This window comes from Cyanistes caeruleus, chromosome 7, assembly GCF_971803275.1.
Source record: "Cyanistes caeruleus chromosome 7, bCyaCae1.hap1.1, whole genome shotgun sequence".
Taxonomy (NCBI): Eukaryota; Metazoa; Chordata; class Aves; order Passeriformes; family Paridae; genus Cyanistes; species Cyanistes caeruleus.
Window position 1 is genome coordinate 20,081,646 of NC_141707.1, and position 23,561 is coordinate 20,105,206.

At 37.6% G+C, this 23,561-nt stretch overlaps 1 long non-coding RNA gene across 2 annotated transcripts in view; it reads left to right on the forward strand.

Moving 5' to 3' along the window:
- LOC111932058 (uncharacterized) overlaps positions 1-22,291 on the forward strand; it is a 56,733-nt gene extending 34,442 nt beyond the window's left edge. Inside the window, exons 9-14 of one of the 2 annotated variants that reach the window (XR_015289265.1) lie at positions 2,436-2,557; positions 3,923-4,041; positions 5,294-5,354; positions 6,520-6,608; positions 8,666-8,786; positions 21,927-22,291. This is a non-coding gene — a long non-coding RNA (uncharacterized LOC111932058). The remainder of the gene's footprint in view (positions 1-2,435; positions 2,558-3,922; positions 4,042-5,293; positions 5,355-6,519; positions 6,609-8,665; positions 8,787-21,926) is intronic. The other variant, XR_015289266.1, reaches the window with a different exon arrangement.
- Positions 22,292-23,561: the final 1,270 nt, after the last annotated feature.

A 23,561-nucleotide genomic window follows, 5' to 3' on the forward strand; every position in this document is an offset into this window, starting at 1 on the left:
TATCAAGGTCAAAATTTTTTGTTTGGAGAGGCAGCAGTATGTGCACCTACATGGTGGAGATGAAAGTGGCGGGTATATGGGTATGTAACTTCCAATTTAGTTTATGGTATAATGCACATGTACAATTTTAGGAGCTGTCTGTCTGCTGTTCGGTCAGATGCAGCCGATTACAGGAAGGAGGGCAGCACCATGCCCCTTCACAGAGGCTTCATTTTGGCTCCTTCACTTTAATCTGGAGTGACAATCCTTCAGCTGACAGTGAGAGGTGTTTTTCCTCTGTGGGGAAATGTATGACTGAGGTCTTAAGAACCATATTGTGACTCAGTGAAAGATCCATCTCATCAGCTGCAAGTGAAGTTAAGCTGCTAAAGGAGAACATATATATAAAAGAAACTTTTCTCCAGCTATATAGAATATCAGTTTAGATAATATCAGCTCCTGTATTCAGTATAGCTCTGAAAACATTTTCTCTCTCTCTTTGTGACCATTCCTATCAGAGGAAACATGAATATAAGCTATTTCACATGCTCACAGCTGTTCAGGAACGACGAGAAGCTGAAGGCCATGGCAAAACCCTCACCATGCAGATTGCACTGTATTTTACCTACCACTCCTGTTAAGAAAAACATCTCCCATTCATGAGGCTGTGGGAGGCTTTAGGGATAGCACAGAAGGTCCGAATGGAGACTGTAACACTTGGGAGGAAATGTGCCAAATTTTTTAGTTTTTAGTTTTAATTCAGAACTGTACCCCCAAGTATCAGCTACCAGTCCTCATCTGTGCAGTGGAACAAAGCCCTTTGTTCATGCCAGGGTGGTTCAGTGGGCACCCAGCAGCCATGGCTGGAGCCATGGCAGCCCAGCTGGGACAGGAGGGCAGGCACAGAAGATGCCCAGGGCGTGGCTCTATGGCTCTCCCATGGCTTTAACAGGGGGAAGGCACTTAGGACTTGCATCTGTCTGTTACGGCCACTATGCCATAGCCAAGGGATCTTCTCAGAGGAGAAATCTCAGCTCTTTACGTATTATATAAAATACTCTTTATTTTTTATTTAAAAGCCTCCAAGGTTTTTATACAAAAGAGGAAAGGGGAGAGGGAAGTTAAAAGAAATTGAGTTTGAAACAAGATAAATTTTACTACTTGTTCACAAAACCTGTTTTTAAATCCTCATCTAAAAAACTTAATGTCCAAACCAAAGCAGATACTTAAATTGGTTTTGAGTACTCTCAATATCAAGATGAATACAGGGTTTTGTCCAATCTGTTTTGTACCTGGAACCTATCCAGTGGAAAAAAGTTATGGCTGATGTGCTGCTCCTTTGGTCTTGCATCAAAGACAGCTGTTCCCTCTTTCTGCTCATCCTTTCATTGCAAAATGTTACATTAATGCTGATCATTCCAATAAAGTCTTAACTACAGAAATAACAGAAGAATTAGAAAAGTAGGCCAAACACTTTCCCTTTTACTTAATCCAATTTCTTCCGTCTTACAACATATGTTTGGTCCTCTTGGTATATGGGTCAAGAAAAAGAAATTCTCACAAAAATCTGCTGAAATTCTAGTCCAGGACTCTCCCAGTGGAGGACCTGGATAAGTCACAGACATAACTTCAATCTTTCATGGCATTCACTCTTCTCAGTTATCTAAGTTCTCTGAAAAGCTGAGCATTGATATGAACATGGGAAGGTGAGAAGAGATACCAAACCACGTGGTTATCTCTCTTGCTCAGTAGGCCTGGATAAAAGTATATGTTTAGATTTAGAAATCCTTTTTTATTTGTTTGTATTTCCTACCCTACTCTGTGTTTCTTTTCAAAGATTGCAAGTGAAAATTTGTAATAAGAACTTTCCCATACATATTGCTGAATTCTGGAAGCAGGAATGGGAAGGGAATATTTGGATCATCCCTGCTGTTACTTCTGAATCTTGACTACTGCTGTTCACTTCCTTATCATTAATAAAAGATCAAGGAGATGACACAGAGACTGTGCTGAGAAACAGCAAGTGTGTTTTGACATGAATTTCCCAGAATAATTCTCTTTCTGTACTGATGCTAAAGTGTCACACAGGGAGGTTTTCTATTGGTTGAGTATGTGCCAAAGAATGTTAATAAAGGAGATGGTTGAGTTAGTAATTTTCTTTCAGAAATGTTCTGGGAGTGTGCACCACTGGGGTTTTTTTGAGTGGTATATATAGCACAGGCATGATGGACAGTGATTATCTGCATTGCTGCAAAGTAACTAACATTATAGGTCTGCCACATCCTTTCACAGTGAAGTATGAGTGCACCCAGTGTGCAAGATATCCACGTGCTCCCTTCGTCTCTACCAGTGGGTGGGAAACTTAAAACTGTGAAGAGAATAAGGAGTAAAAACTATAGGACTGAGAATTCCCTGAGTATTAATAAAAGGAATCAGTATCCCATTTTTACCCACAGATCTTAAAGGAACCTGTATGATCCAGTGACTAAAACTCAGATGTACAAAGAAGCTGAATGCCTCACTCTGTGTGGCTTTTTTGAAAATTCAAGGAAAAGGTGCAGTCAAGGTTAAGGAAAAGGTGCAGTGTCCATTTCCTGGTATCTCTGTGAAAAACACGTGCATGGTTCCTAACCTGATTTGATGGTCCCTGAAATGTGGGTATATGCACAGTCCAGCACAGTGGAATATTCATCAATAAAATAGGTGTTATTTAAATTTTAAGCAGCCATGAATAAAAATATGGCAGAAGGCTCTCACAGGCTATTGCAATCTACTGAACTAATCACTTCCTAATTAAATTTTCCATAGCTTGTCTTTGGAAAACTACCCAAAAGTGTCCCTTCAGCATTTGTTCCAGGCACATTTTTCTGGTAAGGGGTTTATGTGGGATTTTAAGAAATTTAATATCAAATAAATAATAAAATAATAAATTTAATATCAAGTGGAGATTGCCAAGAATAGAAATTACAAAGGAGCTTTCTCATATCACTCAACCTTATTGTTACAGAGCTGTTTTCACAACATTTTGTTGTGAAACATTTGTGAACATTTGAAAAAACAAATTTAGTTTGGATTTTCCTGCATATTGAGAATTGATGACAGTGTTTGTTACCCAAATTGAACATTGTAAGTAGTTTAGAATCTCTGAAATTTTAGCCACGCTAACCAGAAATGGTGATACATTAAAGAAGCTCCATCACCTGTGGATTCACTGCAGATCACTGTCCCCACACTGTCAGAGGACAGTGAGCCACACAACCAATAATAATTAGGACTCCTAGCCGAGGTGAAAAGCTATTGCCTCATGGAACTATTTTCCAATCCTCCTCCCTCCAGCTGAGCTGGACTAGTGACGCTATAAAATGGCAATTAAAAGACTCAAGTTTAAAAATACCTTCAGCTTCCCAGGTCCCACAATGGCAAAGGTTAAGTGGATTATGTGGAGATAATTCACTCAGCTCCAGGGGGAGGGTGCTGACTGCCAGGGCTGTTGGTTACGTCCCTCTCCCCTCCTCACTTGCTGAAGCACAGCTTGTTACAGTAGTGTCAGTTTTGCCAACCTAAAACAGGAAAAGGCCTGGGAAATTTTCCCAATGGACCCTGCAATTACTAATGGCCACTGAGTGGTACTTGCAAATTTCACTTTGATACAGACTGGAAAGCTGAACATGGAAGTGGTCCCTAGTCCTCAGCTAACATCTTAATGTTACCATTCATGCAAGTCTTCCAGTAAAAACACCCTGTTTCTTCAAGGGAAAAGGAATATGAAAAAGATTGCTGGCCTTACATGGACATCTACTCTCCCTGTGCTCCAACTGAATTAAAACCACCAATTACACCTCTAGTTGTGTGGCAACACCTACACTGTGTTTCCAATTAACTTTGTAAGTTTTTAATCAGTGACAAATGCATTTTGGTAAATTCAATTTGCCTTTTATTGCAGCACCTATAAAATGTCTTGCAGCATTCCGGAACTTTGTGAAGGTTTTACTTGCTACTGACATAACGCAGCTGTCGGACCTACAACAAAGGCTAAGGTTTATGAGCAACTTGAATTAGGATGTAGGTTAAGCAATTAAAGTTCGAGGAGGGGGAGGGGGAAATGGTTTCCCAAAATTTGCACTTGCCAATTTAAGAAAGCATGCCAAAAATATGTTCTACACTAGGATGGGAGAAGCTAAAGCAGCTAAGGAAACCATACTCAGCTTTAAAGTTGCTATTTTGAGAGAGTTCCATATGTGAAAGGTCACCCAGATTTCATTAATAAATCCTCTCTGCTGTTTGTTTTCTTTTTTAATCAAACTCAAATGCATCCTGTTAAAGGGGTGAGTGATTAGATCATAAATCTGGATGTCCTTGAAGATGATGAAGAAAATGCTTATCTGTAAAGCAATCATCATACTGCCATTTGTATCATTTACACATTTTTACATGTGCCGGGAAAATGGTTTAATTTTAAATAATTTTCTTGAATTTTTAGGTAAGAAAAAAATTTGTAGAATTTATGGTTAAAAGAGCAACTAGATTACTTGTGATATATGGAAAGAACCCATTACATCTAATCTTCTGTATCTAAATTCAGGGCATTAAAACAATCAACATTCTAAATAAACATAAATTAATATTTCGTCTTAGTAAAACTCAACTCTCAGTACATTCACTTCTGGTTCCAGTTATAGTATACAATTCTCCTAAATTCAACAACTCTGAAATTAGTCAGTTTTAATGGGGCCTGAGTATAAATGTGCTTTGCTGGGTTTAATTTGGACTGGTAGAGGCAATCCAAATGAAGTTATTAACTGTATTTTTGTTATATAAATGCATGGAAATCTTTGTTCTGTGGGGTCCAGACAGAACATATTGTGCTAGATTTCTCATTTCCTCTTTTTTTTTTTTTTCTATTTTTTATTTTTTATCTTGATTTTTCCTTTGTTTGCAAAGTATTTTTTCAGTACTTCTGGCAGTATATTTTTCTGTTGTAAGCATAATTGGGATATTGCTGCAACTTCTCCTGTGTGCATTTGGATCTTACAGTTGATTTGTCACTTTGCCTGAACCCAACTGTGGACATGACTCTGGCCAGCACCAGCAGCATATTTAGCTATTGCAGTGCTAGCAGGAATTTGGAAAATGAATGTCTCTTTGGAACTTTATTAAAGCAATGGATGTGGAAAATAATTCTTTTGGACTTATAAACATTCTTACAAAAGGAATGTGATATGGAGCAATATTTTGAGGCGGGTAAACACATGATGCAATTTTTTAGCTGCAGGACTGCATGACCTGCTTTTACTTTAACATAAACCCCATCTAGATTGATTCAATGGAAACATTTTGATTTCTGGAGACTTGATCCATAGAGGTAAAATTACAAGGTAAGTCTGGCCCTGATGCTAGTGCCAAAATGTGGCCCTGTGGGATTTAGCACAGTGCACGTTATCTGATGACAGTGGATGTGTTGCATTATTTAGTGAATAGAATGTCCACTCTGCAAGGATTTATGTGTTTGTTTAACTTTGTTCTGTCTGGTTAATTACTCACAGTCACAAAAGATCCTTACTTGTATAGAGTGAAACATCAATGTGTTTTATTCTCAAAATGTTTTTTAAATTACTTGTTTAATTGCTTACTAGTTGAAAAGGCGATATAGTAAAAGCTTATTGTACTTACCTAAGGTCTAAGGTTTCTAAATTATATTTTCTCTGCAGATCATAGTGAGCAGAGGGAGCAACAGCATCATTTTAAAATTTGTATAGATGCACTCCTATGCTCCTAACTTTACTTCACACCATTTTCTTTAACTGACATTTATAAACATTATTTTTATTTGGTTTGTTGTAGACCCTGCAATCCTCTCCTCATAAACGCAAACGCTAACTTAAATTGAGTTCAGCAAGCAGTTTTGAGCTGCATGCAGAGAAGATTAAAAGAAATAGTACAAAATCCTCTCCTGGGAAAGATCAAATGGCTACTGAAATGAAAGCAGCCTAAAACTGTAGGGTTTAACCCAGAATGGGGGAGGGGATTTGGGCATTTAGCTATAATTAACACCTTCTACTTACACTCTCCAGTGTTTCAAACGGATTGTTTTTTATTATAGGTAGCTGCTCACAAACCTGAAACCACTTTATTAAAAAAAAATAGCATCAGAAAAAAATATTAGCAACTAATAAAGCTAAATTCAGACAATCACTCTTCAAGCAATGGTTCTGTATTCCTCAGACTTCTATAGTCAGCCATAAAGTCATCAAGCATTAGTTACATATAAAGAGACACTATTTCAGTGTGAATATGTGATCACAGAAAAATCACACTTTTTTCTGCTTTCTGCAGAACTTGCACTGAAATTTTGCTTGGGTGAGCACTGTATTAGTTTATTTGAAGCTTGAGATCAGCAACTTTATCTAGGATAAATGTCTTAAGTATTCTTGATGCTATTTCTTCGATCCCCCTTTGTTTCTGCCATTGTTGCTTAAAAGTATCTCAGACAGGTACCTAGAACATTTTAAATGAAGATATTGTAGCTCTTCTTTTTTTCAGTTTGTCTTGACAGATAAAGTGCCCAAAGAAACAGAAAAGCTGACAAAGCTTCCTAACTTGGCTTTCAGAGACCTTGCTCAGTGTTTTTGGTAAGTTGCATGCTGGAGTCTGAAATATAACTTATTTTCTCTCCCTTTCTTCTATCATGAGTCAATCATTGTCAGGTCATTGCCTACTGATCATTCAGTCCCTCAGTTTGGTGCCAGAAAAGTACTTGTTTTTCCAAAAAATAACTATGTTGCTATCTTGCATCAGCTGATCTTAAAGTAAGATTTTCTGGCTTTCTGAATTTTGATTTACATGTTGCTACTACCACAGTCCTTTGGCATTTATAAATTCATATCCTGTGTAGGTTCATATCCTGCCCTTGTAATGCTTTGCAGGCTGTTAGCATACTTCTTCAACTGGTGGAGATAAACGCTGGTAGTACATCGTAAAAATAAATTCTGGCTCACATGTGTATTAAAGAAAATATAATCTATATATTCTGAAGTAACAAGACAGTGGAATTTGTTTTGGAATTCTTCTGTAACTGTAAAAGTGCCTCAAAATCATCACCTCTCCTTTGCCCTCTCCTGCTGAGCTGTACAAGGAACCCGAGAAGTGTGAACAGAGTGCAGATGTGTCCTGCTGAGTCCTCTGTTTACCACGGATCTACCCCTGAGCAACATACCTGGTGATTCTGATAAATTTATGTACACAACCTTGTATAAGATTAGCAGTGTTTTCTCTGTGTGAGGCTAAGACCCCCAATACCAGGAGTTTTGGTACAGTGGGTAGGGAGATGACAGATTGCACTTATTGATGTCAGTGATCCATTTTAGTGCATACTGAATTATTTTGGTGTTTAAGAAATAAGCTGATAAAACTAAGATTGTAACATTGGTTCCTTTTTTCTGTGGCTGAAGTCTATGAGATAGGAAGATTTGTTTCCAGGTTTTTTGTTTTGTTCCTAAAGAAAGACTGTATTGACAATAAACCTATTAGAAGTAATTTCTTCTGCAGATAAGGTTAATGCTTTTGAGCTTGCTCTTCCATGCCTAGGGGGTGTAACACATATGGTAAGTAACAATAAAATACTGATCTGACTGTACAACTTTATGTAAGGCATGTGTGACTAAAACCTGAGCAATAAAATTTCCTTTCCTGCTCAGACAGAATTGTATATGCCTGTCATATTTTATTGGCTGTTAAATGGCACATGCACTTATGGATCACAACTGAAACCAGACAGCCTACGGTATCATTGCATATTTGTCATCTTCAATGAAAACATTGCAGCAGATTTCTGTATACTTGGGCAAATTAAGCTACAGGAAAGTAAACAATCATGTTGCTGATGAATATGTATGCACTTAAAGCAAGTGGGAACTTCAACTGTTCAGTACTAGTGGCAAAAAATGTTTCTGATTTAAGTAGTGACACGCGGTGATCAGAAAGCAACATTGTAAAGCAGTATTTTTTTAAGATAAATGGACACCTTATGCAGACAAAAATAGCTTATGGATCCAACAAATTAGACTCATTTTAGCTGCATTAGTAAATACCATGTAATTCATTAACATCCAGTGACTAGAGCTATATGAAAGAGATACACAAAACTTCAGTTACTGACTTAATATCAGTATCACTGTGAATAGTGTTCCTCATCCTTCTGGATTCTGAGATTGTTGGTTCCTTTCCTACATGGTAGACAATTCTGGCAAATTATAAAAACTATTAAAAAAATTCAAGAGGAATCACATATAACAAAATTTTTAAAATAGATTGTGTTAAATATGCTGTGAAATTGTACTTTAAATTCCCTTTCATGGAATCCAACAGCAAAAATTAATGTCAGTGATTTTAATGTTAGTCATCAATATGAATACACATAAATTAATAATATCACATGCTGCAAACCAAACTGCATTATTGTACTGTGTGATAAACAGAAGAAATTATACAGTTACACTTGTAATCCATCCTCTGCCCTTTCTTGAAAGTGGCTACAATTATATTTGTTTAGCAACAAATAAAGCCTTATCACTTTTGTGTAGTCCACATGGCAGCATAGCCCACTGAATAAGCTGTTTGGACACAGCAACACTAACCTTTATCAGAAATACTTTGGGTCAGGAAATATAGGAAATTTCTTTCTTTGCAGGTATTAAGAAATATCTATGGTAAATGCCCAGCCCTCACCTCAACCAAATAAGTAACCAGGAGAGGACCAGGCAGATCTGGATTCTGAAGAGTGGTGTGACACTATTTTAAAGCTTCCAAAGGTAAGAAGATTTAATTTTTTCATATTCTTGACACCAATACCTAAGAAGGGACTCCAGAGTGACAGTGACATGTTAGGAAAATGAGAGTGGATAAGTGAAATTTTGTATAATTTTCGTATATGTATAATTTTCTTACCCAACAATGTGAACATTTCAGATAGCATGTGTTTTTTTCACATGTGAATGTTAATGTGAATGTTTTAACCTGTGAATTTCCATTTTTTTGCTAGATTGGTTGCATGAAAATGCTAAAACAGTCTTCTGAGGACTGATGTAATGATTCTGACACTTTTAAACACTGTCTTAAAGTAAACTGCAACAATTGACAATTTTGAAATACATTCCATCATCTTTCAAAATCTTAGGTTTTGAGTAACTATTTTTTTTCATATTTGAAATGTGTCTTCCCACAGAACTGAGGTTTAAGTTGCAAAATCAGAAACAGAGTTTGCTGAACGTTTTTGAAGCATGATTTTAGCTTATGAGATGTGATGGCCATGGTCTCTGTAGTCAGGTCTCTGATCTTATTCCAAATACCACTTGTATGCCATGTATTTTTGACATAGCTGTAAACTTGATGCTACTCTTTTAATTGGGGGTACACAAGAGTTTATTTTGAAGAAAATAGGAGTATTTAAACATATTCGAGGATCACTCCTACCCTCAGGCATTTCTCCTTGGTTCCTACTGATAGCACTATTTTCAAAGTGTTTGGCTGATGGAGTGCATTAAACCCCCACGGTTGGTGCAGCTCAGTCACTGCTGCTCCCTCTGCTGGTAGTGAGAGATGAAATTACAATCAACATCATGGAGCTATAACTGTTCCAGAACAGAAAATAAAATATTCACAGTTCATATGAGTAAATCAGCACATACCCACAATTTTTGTGTTAAACTGAGCTCTTTTTTTTATCTGACCTGTTCCGTGTGGTATACCTACTGCAATTTCATGTATTTTCAACCATGATTCTTTTTATAAAATGCTGAATTATCTCACGTAAAAAAAAAATCCTTATTTCAAAGCAGTCACTAGATAAAAATCAGCATGCAAGCTAGCATCCAGAATGGATTCTGCCCAAAACTGTGTGAATGTATGGCCAGTACCCTGTTGCCAACAGAAATAGATCAGAAGTGCAGTAACTGAAACATTAAGCAGCTTACTCAGGAGATACATGTGAAAAGTATTCACATGATTTCCCAGCCAAGCCACTCCACACCTCCTACTAAATCTTTGTTTAACACCATGTGTATGAGACGTATTCTTATTTTCATAACATGAACATGGTAAAGGGCTAAAGGACTGAATTGCAGTAAATTGATAATGCTTTAAACTAAAATTCTCATCCAAGGCAAATGGATACAATGTCATATTATTTTAGAATTTAATCTGCGTACCCAGCTTTCACTCACTGTTAAAGAAGTTGCAGATGTGCATCTGTAAGAAGAATCTGAGCCTGCCTTTAGTGCTTAGCACACAGCTTGTGCTTTCACGCAAGCAGGGAAGCACATGTTGCCAGTGTTGATCATTCAGACACAAGGTGTGTATAGTTCCTACACATTATTCCCTGAAGGACATAAATACCAACAGCCAAATGCCTTTAAGTCGCAAGAAAATGTGTCTCCCTTCTTACTTTTCATTTTTGTGAATAAGGGGGCTTTCAAGGAAATGCAATAGTACTACTAAAACTAAAGATCCAAGTCTACTTAAGGCACCTTAGTGAAATGGGTTTGTTGGTCTCACATCAGTGGATATTGCAAAAACATTTCAACTCAGCTGATAGTCTTATTTAAGCTGAGCTTTTTGGACTGAAATAATAGGGAGATCTATATAACTAAATTATTTTCACCTCAAGAGATATTTTTGCCTTTGAGGGTATACTTGGGAGCAGTGACATGATAATAAGAGTGCAGACTACACATTTGCATGCAGGTGCAAAAGGAGCCAGGCTTAGATTAGTGATCTGAGCTACTAACATTAAAATAAAGTTTTATGATAAATGCAGAAAAGCTTTCCAATTACTCAGAATTCTTACATTGGCTGTCCAGCAAAAAAAAAAAAAAAACACAACAAAACACCACCAGTGGCAGCAACAGCATGTTTAAGAGGAATGAAATGAAAACTATAGATCCAATTTCTGGACTTAGTCTCTTATAGGAGTGAGTTACTATAATCTAATTCCAATGCATATTTCCATGTGGGCACCCAAGGGATCATCCAAGGAAGCACCACATTTTCACAGTCTTAAAGGAATGACAGACATTCAAGGAAGAAAGCTAAGTTTAAATGAGGTTAAAAATTTAGTATAATGAACATTACTTGACATGTTTTACCAGATGAAAATATTTATTCAAGACCACCACCCCCATATCCATTTTAAAGAAAAATAAAAGCTTAAAGATTGTCAGTTTTTCTACACAGTATTTATGAGTGGAATAAAGGACACTCCTGCTCAGTTTGATTTCTTGGGAAATAGAAAGAAAGTCAGGATACTATTAACATTATTTTTTTCCTAATGCACTCTGGACTAAGACACTCCTCTACTGCAATTCCTTCTAGGTAGAGGTTGTATTTTTCTCAATCCATTATTTTATCTCACCAGGCAAGAAATTTCCATAGCATGTTTAAAAAGCTCCCCCAAAACTCTTCATGTCATGCAGCTTAATTCCTTGGACTCTTAACCCTCACAGACATAAAATTAGTATTTTGCACAGTTCTTGAACAGCAAAATTACTCAGAAGTAGATTGAAGTTTATGATATGCAGAAATGTGAGTTATTAACAGAGAACCTATTCTAGGACTGGGAGGTACAGGATATTTTGCGCTCCAAGAATGATGTTTCTGAAGATGAATCCTTAAGGTTGAAAATGTTCCAGCTGTAATCCTACTGAGTAATGCTTCCTGAGTGAAGTCATGGCATTACTTCTGGGAATAATTCAGCCCTGGAACTTGGTCCTTTTACTATTTTAGATTAGATGAGCCAATTTCTTTAACACAATTCTGCTATGACTGCTGTTTACTTTTTTCCAAACTTTTGGTATCTTGTTATCTCTGGCATTTACTAAATGGAGTTAAAAACAAATTTTATGCTTACTCTGTGTCAAGTTATCATGGGAACACAAAGGAAAAATGAGATAAAAACTCAAGGATGTAGACTCTGTGAAGAAAAAATAGTTGCATTCAATTGAAAAGGGAAGTCTGGCTCTTTCTACCTCCAGCAGAAAGGTTAGCTTGCCTTGGCAGTGCTTCCCTCATGCTGCTGGGCGGGGGAAGGCAGCACCTGTACCTGCTGCACTGTGACAAGTCTCCCTACACACACCATGCCTGGCTGTGCTCGCATCCTGCGTGGCTGGGGGCTGCCTGTGTCAACAGCAGCACTCTTACCACACACGATGGAGACTAATTGCTCAAAATGAAGAAAAACTTGGCTTCCCCCTAGGCCAGCACTTGGTCCAAATTTAACAATTGCTTTAGAAATCTAGACATTAAATGCAAGATGATTCTGTTGTATGATACACAGTTTAACGACTTCAGCTTTTTCCATGCTGCATGGATACATTTGGTGAAGATTTTTAAACACCAACAGCTTCTGCTAAGCATTAAAAATGAAAAGCATAATATAACAGGTGCAAAAGCAGCTCTTTAATGTTCTTGTGCTTTCCTCATGAGTTAGGTGGATACAACATACTCCAAAAGGATAAACTGCTGGTTTAATATACCAGCCTGACTTCCCCTTAGGAGCTCTGAAGCAGTGATACTTATGCAGCTACTAATTTTTCTTTACATTGCTTCTTCTGAGAAAGATGAATTTTCTCTGCCAAAGTTCTCTCAGCTATAATTTGGGTTTCTGTTTCTCAAAAAAGCCTTCTGTATTAAATCAGATGTAAATGTCCTGTTTAGCTATCTCTTAATGCTACCAAAAGATAAAAGATAGTAGGTAACATGGAAGATTCTTTTATATTAGACTCATCAGTCTACTTCCACTATTAGCTAAAGTATAAGATAGTATTATCTTCTTTTTCTTGTTTGTTTGCTTGTGGTGTTTTGTTTTTTCATTCTACCAGTCTACTTGCTTTATGTGATTCAAAGGATGCCTTACTGATAAACAGAAAAATGAACTATGTGATGCTCTTCAGCAGTTACAGACAGCCAAAGGGGAGGTCTTTTCCATGATTTGAAATAGAAAAGTGTAATAGAAATAGTGTGTTTAATGTTACTTAGTAAGTAAGTATGTGTCTTCCCAGACCAAAATCTGCAGTAACAGAGAGAATAGTTTGCTTCATCCTTGCAGCTGTGCAAACAAGTGAAGTGCTTTTCCCAGTCAGGTTTTCACTGATTGAATCACAGGGGGTTTCCACTGTTTCCTATTTACAGAAAAGTCTACTGTTTTTTAATTTTCAGTTTCAAACTAATTTAACAGTTCCTCTCTTTCATTATAGTCCATCACTGAACTTCAAGGGGAAAAAAAATTAAAAGAAGCAGGGAAGAAGAAAAAAAAAAAGAACTATCAGCAAACAATTTTGGCATTCTAGTTTTCTGTAAACCTGCAGATTCTCTGCAGCTCAAATAATTATTTTGATTACATTTTGGATTTTTCACTTAAACATTCAGTGCTTCCTGGGTTTACTACTCTATCTTTAAAAGTCTCTGAATGTTTTTCCCAAATAGACATTTCTGAAGGATGCTTCTGAACTCAGACGTCCCATACTCATAGAATTAATAGAATAAAAAATAAATTTGATTATGTAGGAACCACACAATTGTCCCAGATCTCCTTTCACAAGCAAAAGAAAGAGTTGGTCCTAAACAGATTGTAACTGAAGTAAAAACATATGAAGAGTGTGGAAGGCAAAGAAAGCCAAGTGACTACTACCTGCACTTCAATGAGATTGCCAAGTCAGTCTGATTTTTCAGTCTATTTTCTCAAGTATGGATAATCCTTTAAAAAATATTTCAAGGCTGGCAACTGAAGACATAGAAAGACATTTTAATTCCTTGAAATTCAGTATTGTGGAGAAGGAACTCACTAGGATACATAAAAGCTAAAATCTGTTACCCAGGAGTAAGATTACAGTGTCCTATAACCACTCCCTAGAATCTAGTTAAAGAAAAATAATTAGCCTATTGCTAAAATTGATGGAGTGTACAGACTAAGGGAGAATAGTCCTGGATGCCTATTATTTAATTTATTTTTTCCTAATATTGTACAGAAATATTTTTAAATATATATTCTAATAAATGCAACAAAGACACTTTAGTGTACATTTCATTATATGTTCTAATGACATAAATATATAAACATACCTATAGTTTTCTAGTCATCTTGGATCACACATAAAAATCACTTTCAAAATTAAAATCAAAATCTCACTTAGGAATTTCACTGTCTTTGAAAACTATTAAGAATACTCATGAGTCACATCCATAGCTTTCTTCTAGCACAGAGCTATAATGTAAAGGAAGTTTCTTTTACTCTGTAGGGATTTAGTCTCCCTTGAAGCCTGGATGAAATGGTTCCAATGCTACCTGAAGGATCAGTAGAGGATAGCACTTCAATTACAAGCAAGAACCTGGGCCAAAAAGGAGCTCTTGGTAATTCTCACAGCGCTCATTACCTTTGGCTTTCTGCCTCAACAACTGGCATGTACCATACCAGGTGTATAAATGTTCTGCGTGGTTGTTGCGTATTCTCCACACTCGACCTCACTTGGCAGAGCTCTCCTCCTCTGGTGCCTTTCACCTTGGGAAATCATTATATCGTTTACATTTACGTAAGGCTGATCCAAACCACTTCTGAATTACAAGCCTTTAAATGGCACCCTCTTTGCAAAGGTGTGAGTGGCCCCACAAGGGACAACAAAAAATTCCTTGCCCAGAATCCAGATTTCTGACCTGTGCTTGCCTTGATTTTTATAGTAAGAATTCTTTAACAGAAGTGGTGCAGCTGAAAACAAACACCAATGAGTGCTTTCCAATTCACTCTTTATATGAGCTCATAAAAATGACCTTTTTGAGAATTTGCCAGGGAAAAATGTTTCTATCTATAAGATGTACAGATCTGGAGATGTCAAGAACATAAACTCAACATTCTGGTTGTGCATCTGGCTTATATTAGTCAGTAGTATATGATGTGATAGTATAACAGAAGTAAAGAGCGTATGGGGGGATTCGAATGCTCAGTTACCACATCTGTCTCTCTGCACTATCATCATTAGAGTGTTTAGATGCAATTTATCTCCCTTTCCATTTGGAAGATTCATGTTCCCTCCAAAGAACTGGGCATCAGCCCAACCATGATGGGTTGTGTCCACAGGGGAACACCTTCACTTTGACACCTGCTAGTAGCCATCATCTGCTCAGCAAGCTCTGCTTGGCTTGTTTCTGTTTGCAATATTTAGCCAACCAAGGAAGGAACCAGTGTTTGTCTGATATGGAAACAGGAGAGTAAACTAGGGAAACAAAAGATAAAGGTATGTCCACTCTTCCACAGCTGACAGATTTACAACTCTGACATACCAAAATCAACAAAGCTGGGCTCTGCTTTTAACTCATTATAAGTAGAGAAGAATGATGCTGCTGGGTTAAAGGCTATTGGCTAAAGCACAAGAGACGAAGAGTGAGTCATTGACAATGGCCACAGTCTGACAGTGGACAAATCAACCTCTCCATTCCAAAGCTACTGAAGAACTTGAGTACTTAGATTTCATGTTCTTTAGTGCTGGGATCAACTTTTTCTATGTTTTTGCCAGTATCCAGTACCCTGAGGTTCTGATCTCAATGAGGTCATCTGGTTATAACCATAATGCAAACCCTGCTATCCCTCAGGCCTAGATCTTACTAAAAAAACCTGCATGTAGAAAGGAACTGAGGAAAAAATAACTAGATGGAAGACAGAGAATTTTTCCTTTGGTCAAAATTTCTTTTATGTTAGAACCAAATTGCTTATTGCTAATTAAGGCATAATGTGGAAAATCAGAGCTGGAGTAATTCCCTTTGTCCAACTCCCTGGCATTGATGGCAAAATCAAAAAGCTAAGTGATCAGAAGGTTCAGAGTATTGTTATAGTGCATGTTGTTATATCTGAAAACTTCTGGAGATGATTGTTGTTAAAACATGCTTTCACAAGGGAGGTATAAGGTTCCCTATTTTCTCAGCCTTCTATTAGGGAGGAGAATGTAGGAGGGTGTGCATTTCTGCTGAGTCCCATCTTATTGGGATGTGTAAGTGGGTGTGATTCCTGCAGTGTGTGTAGGAGTTATCATGCGAGCTTTAATCTAGAAGCTGGCCTGTGCAGGCTGTGATGACACATCCAGCTGCAGCATACACAGATGTTAGATACAAAAAAAAGTCTAATTTGAATCAGGAGATCTGGGTTCTGTTAGTGACTCTGCCATATATTTCCTGTATTGCTCCAGGCAAAGTATTCAGAGCCTGATCCAGACTCCATCTAATTCCACAGCACCCCTTTCTCTGGCTGTACTCTGAGCTGGATTAGACTCCTAGTTTATCACTTTCCCAGGCTCTCCATATTCCTCAGAGGTATAATCTTACCTCCTCAGTCCAAAGGTGTCTGATATAGCTTAAACCATTTGCCTCTAAAGTGATTTGCTACTTAGGCATAGCATAAATATGCAATTGAATTAAATCCTCAATTCAGCAGAAGCCTAAACTTTTAATAAGCTTCAGTCAAGTAAACACATACTGGAGAATTTCAGGTTCTGTGTCATTAGGTGTCTATACATACTCTTAAAAATTCAAGAAGGTAAATTAGTTCACTGGAACTACTGGGGCATACGTCAAAGTACCTTGTTCAAGGCCCTATTATCTATCATTAGCCATAGTCATGTACTTAAAGTTAAGTATATCCTTAAGTGTATTGCTCAATTCATCCTTAAAAGCATAATACTGATATGCTTTCTAGCACAGAAAACACATTTGAGCCTAGAAAATACTAAAAGTAAACTACCTTTGATAATATGAAATGTCACAAATTATTAGTTTAAACTTTTTAATAAATCTAAAGAAACAAAGAAAATGTAAGGTCATGTAGCCCATACTAATTTCCAGGAATCTTGGTTACAACTATAACCCTTCACTTTTACGTAACTCTGAAATCACAATACCGATGTGTATTTTGAAGTAATTGTGTTGGTGGTCCCTTCGTTCTTTCTGAACTTCTAACAGTTAGCTAAGCAAACACACATGACTGATTAAAAGAAGAAAGGGAACTATTTTTACAGGGACCATTAAACTTTAACTGCCATCTGGCAGGGAATGATTAGAGAAGATCAAAATTAAGGCAGTCAACACAAATACTGTGGATACCTCAGGGAGTTAATGTGGATAGAAGACGGTGGACTTGTGGCTCTGTTAAGAGACAGACAGAGGAGGAAGTGGTGAACACATCCTTTATGACTGCTGCCCTAATGGCCACATTCACAGCAACAGAAGCAGAGAAAGAAGAAATCAAAACCACCTGGGAATAATCAGACGTTTGCTGTCATAAAAAAAGAAAGTTAAAGGATTATACAAGAGCCACACCATTCTTGTTCCCCAACAAGCCAGGAAGGAAATTTTTATTGTGAAGGTGTGTTGCAGTTGGCAGGTTATCTACTATCTTTACATAGGCATTTTAAATAGGGTCAGTAATAAATCTTTTAATTGAAAGGCTTTACGGAACACAGACCTGTGGTTGATCTAACTGAACACTGGATGTCACTATTTATACACACTATTAGTCATTTTAGAGACATTAAAAACACGGTCCAGCTATGAATGGGACCAATCCAGACATGGTTGTTTGGGTTTTTTTAAAATCAGCTATCTTTATTGTAAGATTAAATTATTCTTAATTATCCTAGAGATAGCAGTTTCCATGAGCCAAAGCTTCCAAGCTGCCTAGATATGCACCGGTCATTTTTTACAACTACTCAACTATGTACCCCAGCAATGCTGCTGGTAGATATTTCTTAACAAGCAGACCATGACTGCCTTCATATTTTAGGAGAAAAAATTGAGGTTTGTATAGAGAGATAGTGGACTGGCTGTTCACTGCAACATCTCAGAGCTGAGGCTCTGACCAGGCAGCCTTGTCACTTTGCTGTTATGACTGGTAAGAAACAATCAAAATACAACTCACCCAAAAGTGCAACAGCCCTCCCATGAGGCAGCTCCTGGTCTGACTGTTCTGGAGGAGAACCTTCTTTTCACCCCTCATGAGCTTTTGTGTTGGAAAACCCCTGTTCTCTCAAGCACATGCCTTAAAGTTTTTCATTTCATGGCAGTAATAACACACCTCTTCTCCTACTCTGCTGCCCTTACCTGAGGGTGCTTTCTCAGGTATACAATTATTATGAGTGAGCACTTCTAGGAGACTCATCTTCCTTTATCTTTAGAGAAGAAAAAGAAAAACAAGGTATCTCTGAGTCCGCATGGTATGGAAAAGCCCACAAGGTCAGGTTAGCTGCTAAAAAGACTAAGGGCAGAGGACAGGTGAGAGGATGTGAAGCTTAGTCACAATTGATAAGTAATGTACTGTGAAATGAGGCTTATTTTTTGTTTCTTGAGCTCAATACAGAATTTTGAAGTTATCAATAGCATAGGAAAGCACATTAAGTATGCTTCAAAGCCTGTGAAATCTTGTCAACTGTACCCAATTCATAAATATGCTAAACAACAAAATTATGAGAAATTTAAAACACATTACTACTCTGAAATATACAGCCTGTAGAAATGTTTGGTTATTTTAGACCTTGATTCCCAACAGAATTTTTCAATATACTCATGTGTCTACTTGTTGCTCTGCATCCTTGAAATGCTAGGACTCTAAAAAAGGTGGAAGTAGAAGTAGAAGTAGAAGTAGAAGTAGAAGTAGAAGTAGAAGTAGAAGTAGAAGTAGAAGTAGAAGTAGAAGTAGAAGTAGAAGTAGAAGTAGAAGTAGAAGTAGAAGTAGAAGTAGAAGTAGAAGTAGAAGTAGAAGTAGGAGACTCTTCTGCACATTCTTAGATTCAACACTTTTTTAGGAAGAGGTAAAATTCAACTAAAAACAGAGTCAGGTGGCTTTTGCTAGTAAAGCGAACAACAGAAAATACCTTTCCTGATTTGAAAAAATACGTTTCTATGACCAACATGTGAAGCAAGACCTTCTTAGTGCTATTCAGCCAAAACACTATGGATGTCAAGAGGGTTGTGTTTCTTGGTTTATTTTCCACAGATCCTGGCTGCATAATGGAATATCTAAGAGTAAGAAATTACGACTGGAAGCACATGGCTGGAAATTATCTATCCTTAATCTTATTTTATTCCAAATAGTACTTTCTGAGATATATGGTAGGGAAAATATTCTTTTGTTTAACTGAAAAGTTATATTTTAAAATTTGAGCATAGGAGGCTGTTTTGCGGAGGCTTGTGAAGAGGTTTTGCTCTTCCTTCAGCTATTTCTAGCCTTTATACAGTACGGTGTAATTCTGCTAACACAAGTAATCTGTTCAGGGGGCAAAACAGGAGTCAAGATACAATATACTAATATGATACTAATGTGATATGGACAATATATCAATACAATATAATGTATCTTATATAGAGTATTACATAGACTAGTAACTTTATTAAGCAGCATGAATGTTGTTGCACATTTGTGCCATTTTACAAATGGGTGGAGGCAGAATATGCCTTACACAAAAATCTGGGACCTGGAAAGGAAAAAGCTGTGGTGCAAAAGAAGCTCTAACATTCTCTCCTCAGAATATACTACAGACACAAAGCAGTAAAAAGAGACCTGAAAAAAGCAGCACAGCTCTGGTAAACTTCTGCAGTTTGTTGTCCCAGCTTTGATGCAGTTAAGACTGCTCAGAGTATATAACAGCCTATGGCTCACTCCTGTGAACAAGGTGCAGAGCATTCATTCTCCACATGCAAAATTCCAAGCACTGAGCCAAACTGCAAGAGAAATACAGTAGACATTTGTTGATTTTTTTTTTTTAATAATACCCACAAGCATCTACAGATGTGATCCCATGTAATGAAGCATGTGGCCTTAAGCTGGAATTATTTGCAAACAGCAGGATCTCCTGGCAAAAGAGACGGCACTTGCTGTGCTATGAAAGCTGTCCCTCTAAAACCATGCTTGGTTAGCACCTATGCCCTGTTGAAATTGGCATAGATAATTCTGAGTGGGAACAATGCCAGCACGACAGATGGGAATGAATACAGGCATGCCAGAGAACCAGGATGTTCACTGAGTCTGAGTACGAGGGACAGATTCCTTTCCAAGAATTCAGAAATGGCAGGCTGTCCAGTTTCTCTGCTTTAGGTATGAAATGTGAGAATGTATTATCTCTTTAGTAACTATGAGCAAAATCAATGATAGTAATTTAAAAATAGCTCATCAGAGCCATGCAAAGCATGACAGTAGGCAACTGAATTAAAGCAACTTTTTCTCTGGATTCAGACTGGCACCAGGTCCTAGAGGGCAGAACCTGTGCACGGGAGTCAGAAGGATTCCACAGGTTTTCTGCTAACTGGTTCAGGCTGGAAAGCTTTTAGATGATAATGAATATTGTTCATTTGTACACTGCCTTTCAAGCTGTGAGCCTAAAGCAATTTGCAGAGGTATGAGAATCTTAACTCATAGCTGGGAGGTGTGTCATTTACAATTAAGCAGATGAATCTTGCATTTATTAATGGATTATAGTGCCATTTCCCCTCCAACCAGGGATCATCTGCTGGAAGTAGAGACTCTGAAGGAGGTGGAGGAAGGCAAAATCTTTCTGCCACAGTCCAGTGTACCCTGCTTTTGCCCTTTGCATGACACAAATAGCCATAACAGATCAGTTATCCAAAACACTAATTTAATCTCCAGAAGATTTACTAATTCCTGTGGGGTTTTCTTGAGCACTGAACAGCAACGTTTCCTATTTCTCTTTTCATATTATGAGTGGCCAAAATGTATGACCCAAAAACACTTGTCTAGGATCATTTATATAATTCTGGGAAACAAGAAAAACAACAAATCTAAGAAAAAATGCTTAGTTATTTCTGTTTAAAAACTAAGAATCTGATGTTGCAATTTCCTCTGCACAAAAAGCCTGTATTTCCAGAAGAGCCCATATGAAAACATTCCTCCATTTTTGATTTCTTCAACTTCAGCTATGAAAATTGGATACTTCTGACAAAAAATGCCTTCAATTTGGGCAACTTGGCTAATTTGGCTGTCTGTACTGTGTATAATAAGAAGGGTGTCAAAATTGGGTTGCCAATATTGTGTACTAACCAGTGCAGCCAATAGTGTCAGCTTATAGCTGAACTTTGTTTTTTGTTCAAAAGGTGTTTAGTACTGTTAGCAGCATAAAAAACATCGCTGAATTTCTTTTCATTCAATCCAGTCATATTTTGCAACACAGAAATTCATGTGTGTGTTATTAGTGAACTGACTGACCATTTCAGGTATCAGCTGTTTTTTGCAACCCAGCCTTGAGGAATATTATGAGTCATCAGAGTAGGAAAACTTAGTTAAATAAGTTTATGTTCTAAAGTAAAGCATGAATATTCATTGTCAATGTTCTGAATTTTCTGTGCATTTATAAAAATAGCTTTGATTAGACACCAGTGGATTGTTTTATTACAGATTTTCCTCAAAAATCAGTTTCAAAAAAATATTGGGCAGATACATAATGAGAATTTTTAAACACACGAGAGTTCACCCTGACTGTGGCAATCCTGACGCACACAGCATAATAGATGTGAAGCGTAAAGTGAAACTATTCATGAACCTGGTTATGTAAGTAGGGTCTGCTACACCATAGCTTATATGTGTCAAAATGGGATGTTGTCAAGAGGAAAAACATTCTGCAGAATATCCTTGTAAAGGAGAAGTTTAGAATTTAGTTTTATCATCTGTATTCTTACGAAGCATCTCTTATGATCCAGCCAATTCTGCAATTAAAACAACATTACTTATGCCAAAGTTGGCCCACTACTAATAATCAGTGAGGTAAACAAGTATTAAGAGAGTGCTACCAAAAGAATTTCTACTTAAAGCAGAGCCATCTAATAATGTCTTTGTTCGTTCTTCCCAGAGCAAAAACGGTTTCAATACTCTGGAGTGTGTTAATTCTGCTCTACATATATCTTCTTTCCACAAGCCATTGCTCCAGTTCTATGAGCCTGAATGGGAAGATTCAGTCCTGAATAGGAAGATTCAACCGCACAGCTGTGAATGGAAGAGGTAGAACTGGCCCAGGCTGTGAAAAACCCTGAAAACCCCTGACTTTGTAAATCAATATCAATCAATGCCCTGCAAAGTACATCATAAATCTGGATGTTCAAGAGAGCTAACCCTGAGGTAATACACCTTAAGTTTTAAAATATTTCACAAACATTAGGATAATCTCAGGAGGCCCTTGATCCAATTTTGTCCTTTGGGGCCTTCCAACAATTAAGAGTTATTGGAATATATTGGTTTTCTAGACACATCTCCTCTTCAAAACAGATTAAAAAAAAAAAAAAAGACTAGTGTGAGTGTGTGACATGTTTTGAGTTAATAATCCTCTGCTGGGAGATAAAACTTAACCTGAAGGAATAGGTTTCGATCTAGCAGCAGAACATTTTATTTAGGCTTTGGACAATGGGATTTCTCTTAACTAGCCAAGATTTCTCCTTCAGCAAATACAGAACATTCAGATATAGGCATTCATCTTTTATAAGTTATTAATAATAAATGTTGAATTCTGGCAAACCGTCCAGTGCAAAGCACTCCAGACATGCTCATTTATTTAGCATTTCACAGAATTGTACTTGTTGAACTGCACCAGTATGCAACTACCATCATTTGTCTGTACCTGGAGGAAAACCAACCCAGATCTATCAGGCAGGCATTCCAGTTTATGGGTACTGTGCCCAGTTGCCTTATTGCCTGCATTCTCGACAGAAATAAGGCTTAATAGCACTCTAAGAAGTCACCAGAAAAATGCCATTTGTATGCAACACCCATTCTGCTGGATATTCATGTGTGGCAACATTCAGAACCTATAGGTGTAGATGTTTTCCTTCATTTCAAGGTTATAAGTTAAAGTTCATGTCACTGTAGGACTGATCCATTGCATGGTGAACCTAGGAAATTAGCTTTTTGGCAGTGAGGGTGCAACAGACATTGCTTTTCTAAAAATAAGGACAAAAAGACTGGGAGAAGCTTTATGGTGCCAGGAGAAGTTTCTAGAAAGCTTGGAAAATTTGGGATGACCTTTTCTCTCTCCTTTCTGGGAAAGGCGAAGGCCGTACTAGCGGAACACAGCTGGTGGTCACTTGCTGTTCTTACTGCCCTGACACAAACCTGGCTCAGCAGCAGGGAATTGCAAGGCCACAGGAGCTGTGGGAGAGTACTGGACTGGCTCTTCAAGCCCCCTGTACTGCTCAAACATCTGCACTCCATCTTCCTTGCCAGAGGCAAAATGGGGAGAAAACCTCCTCTGTCATCCTTGGCTCCTGCCCACATGCATAACACAGAGAGACAATTGGAAAACTGGGAACCTGCTCCAAAAGACTTTTAGAAATGTGGTGAGCAACTAGAAATTACACTGTCTTTAGTGCACTGATGCCCTTCCTTGGGAACCTACCAGCAGGCCAGCCATAGGATAGGAAAGGGTGTGAGATTAACAAGTGTTTCTTTATGAAGATCTGCTTGAATTAAACTCAGCCTGGTCCCCAGAGATTAGTAACAGCTCTTCAAAATCCTCCTGAAAGGAACGTCTGAGTCACATTCAAAACACAGTATCAGATGT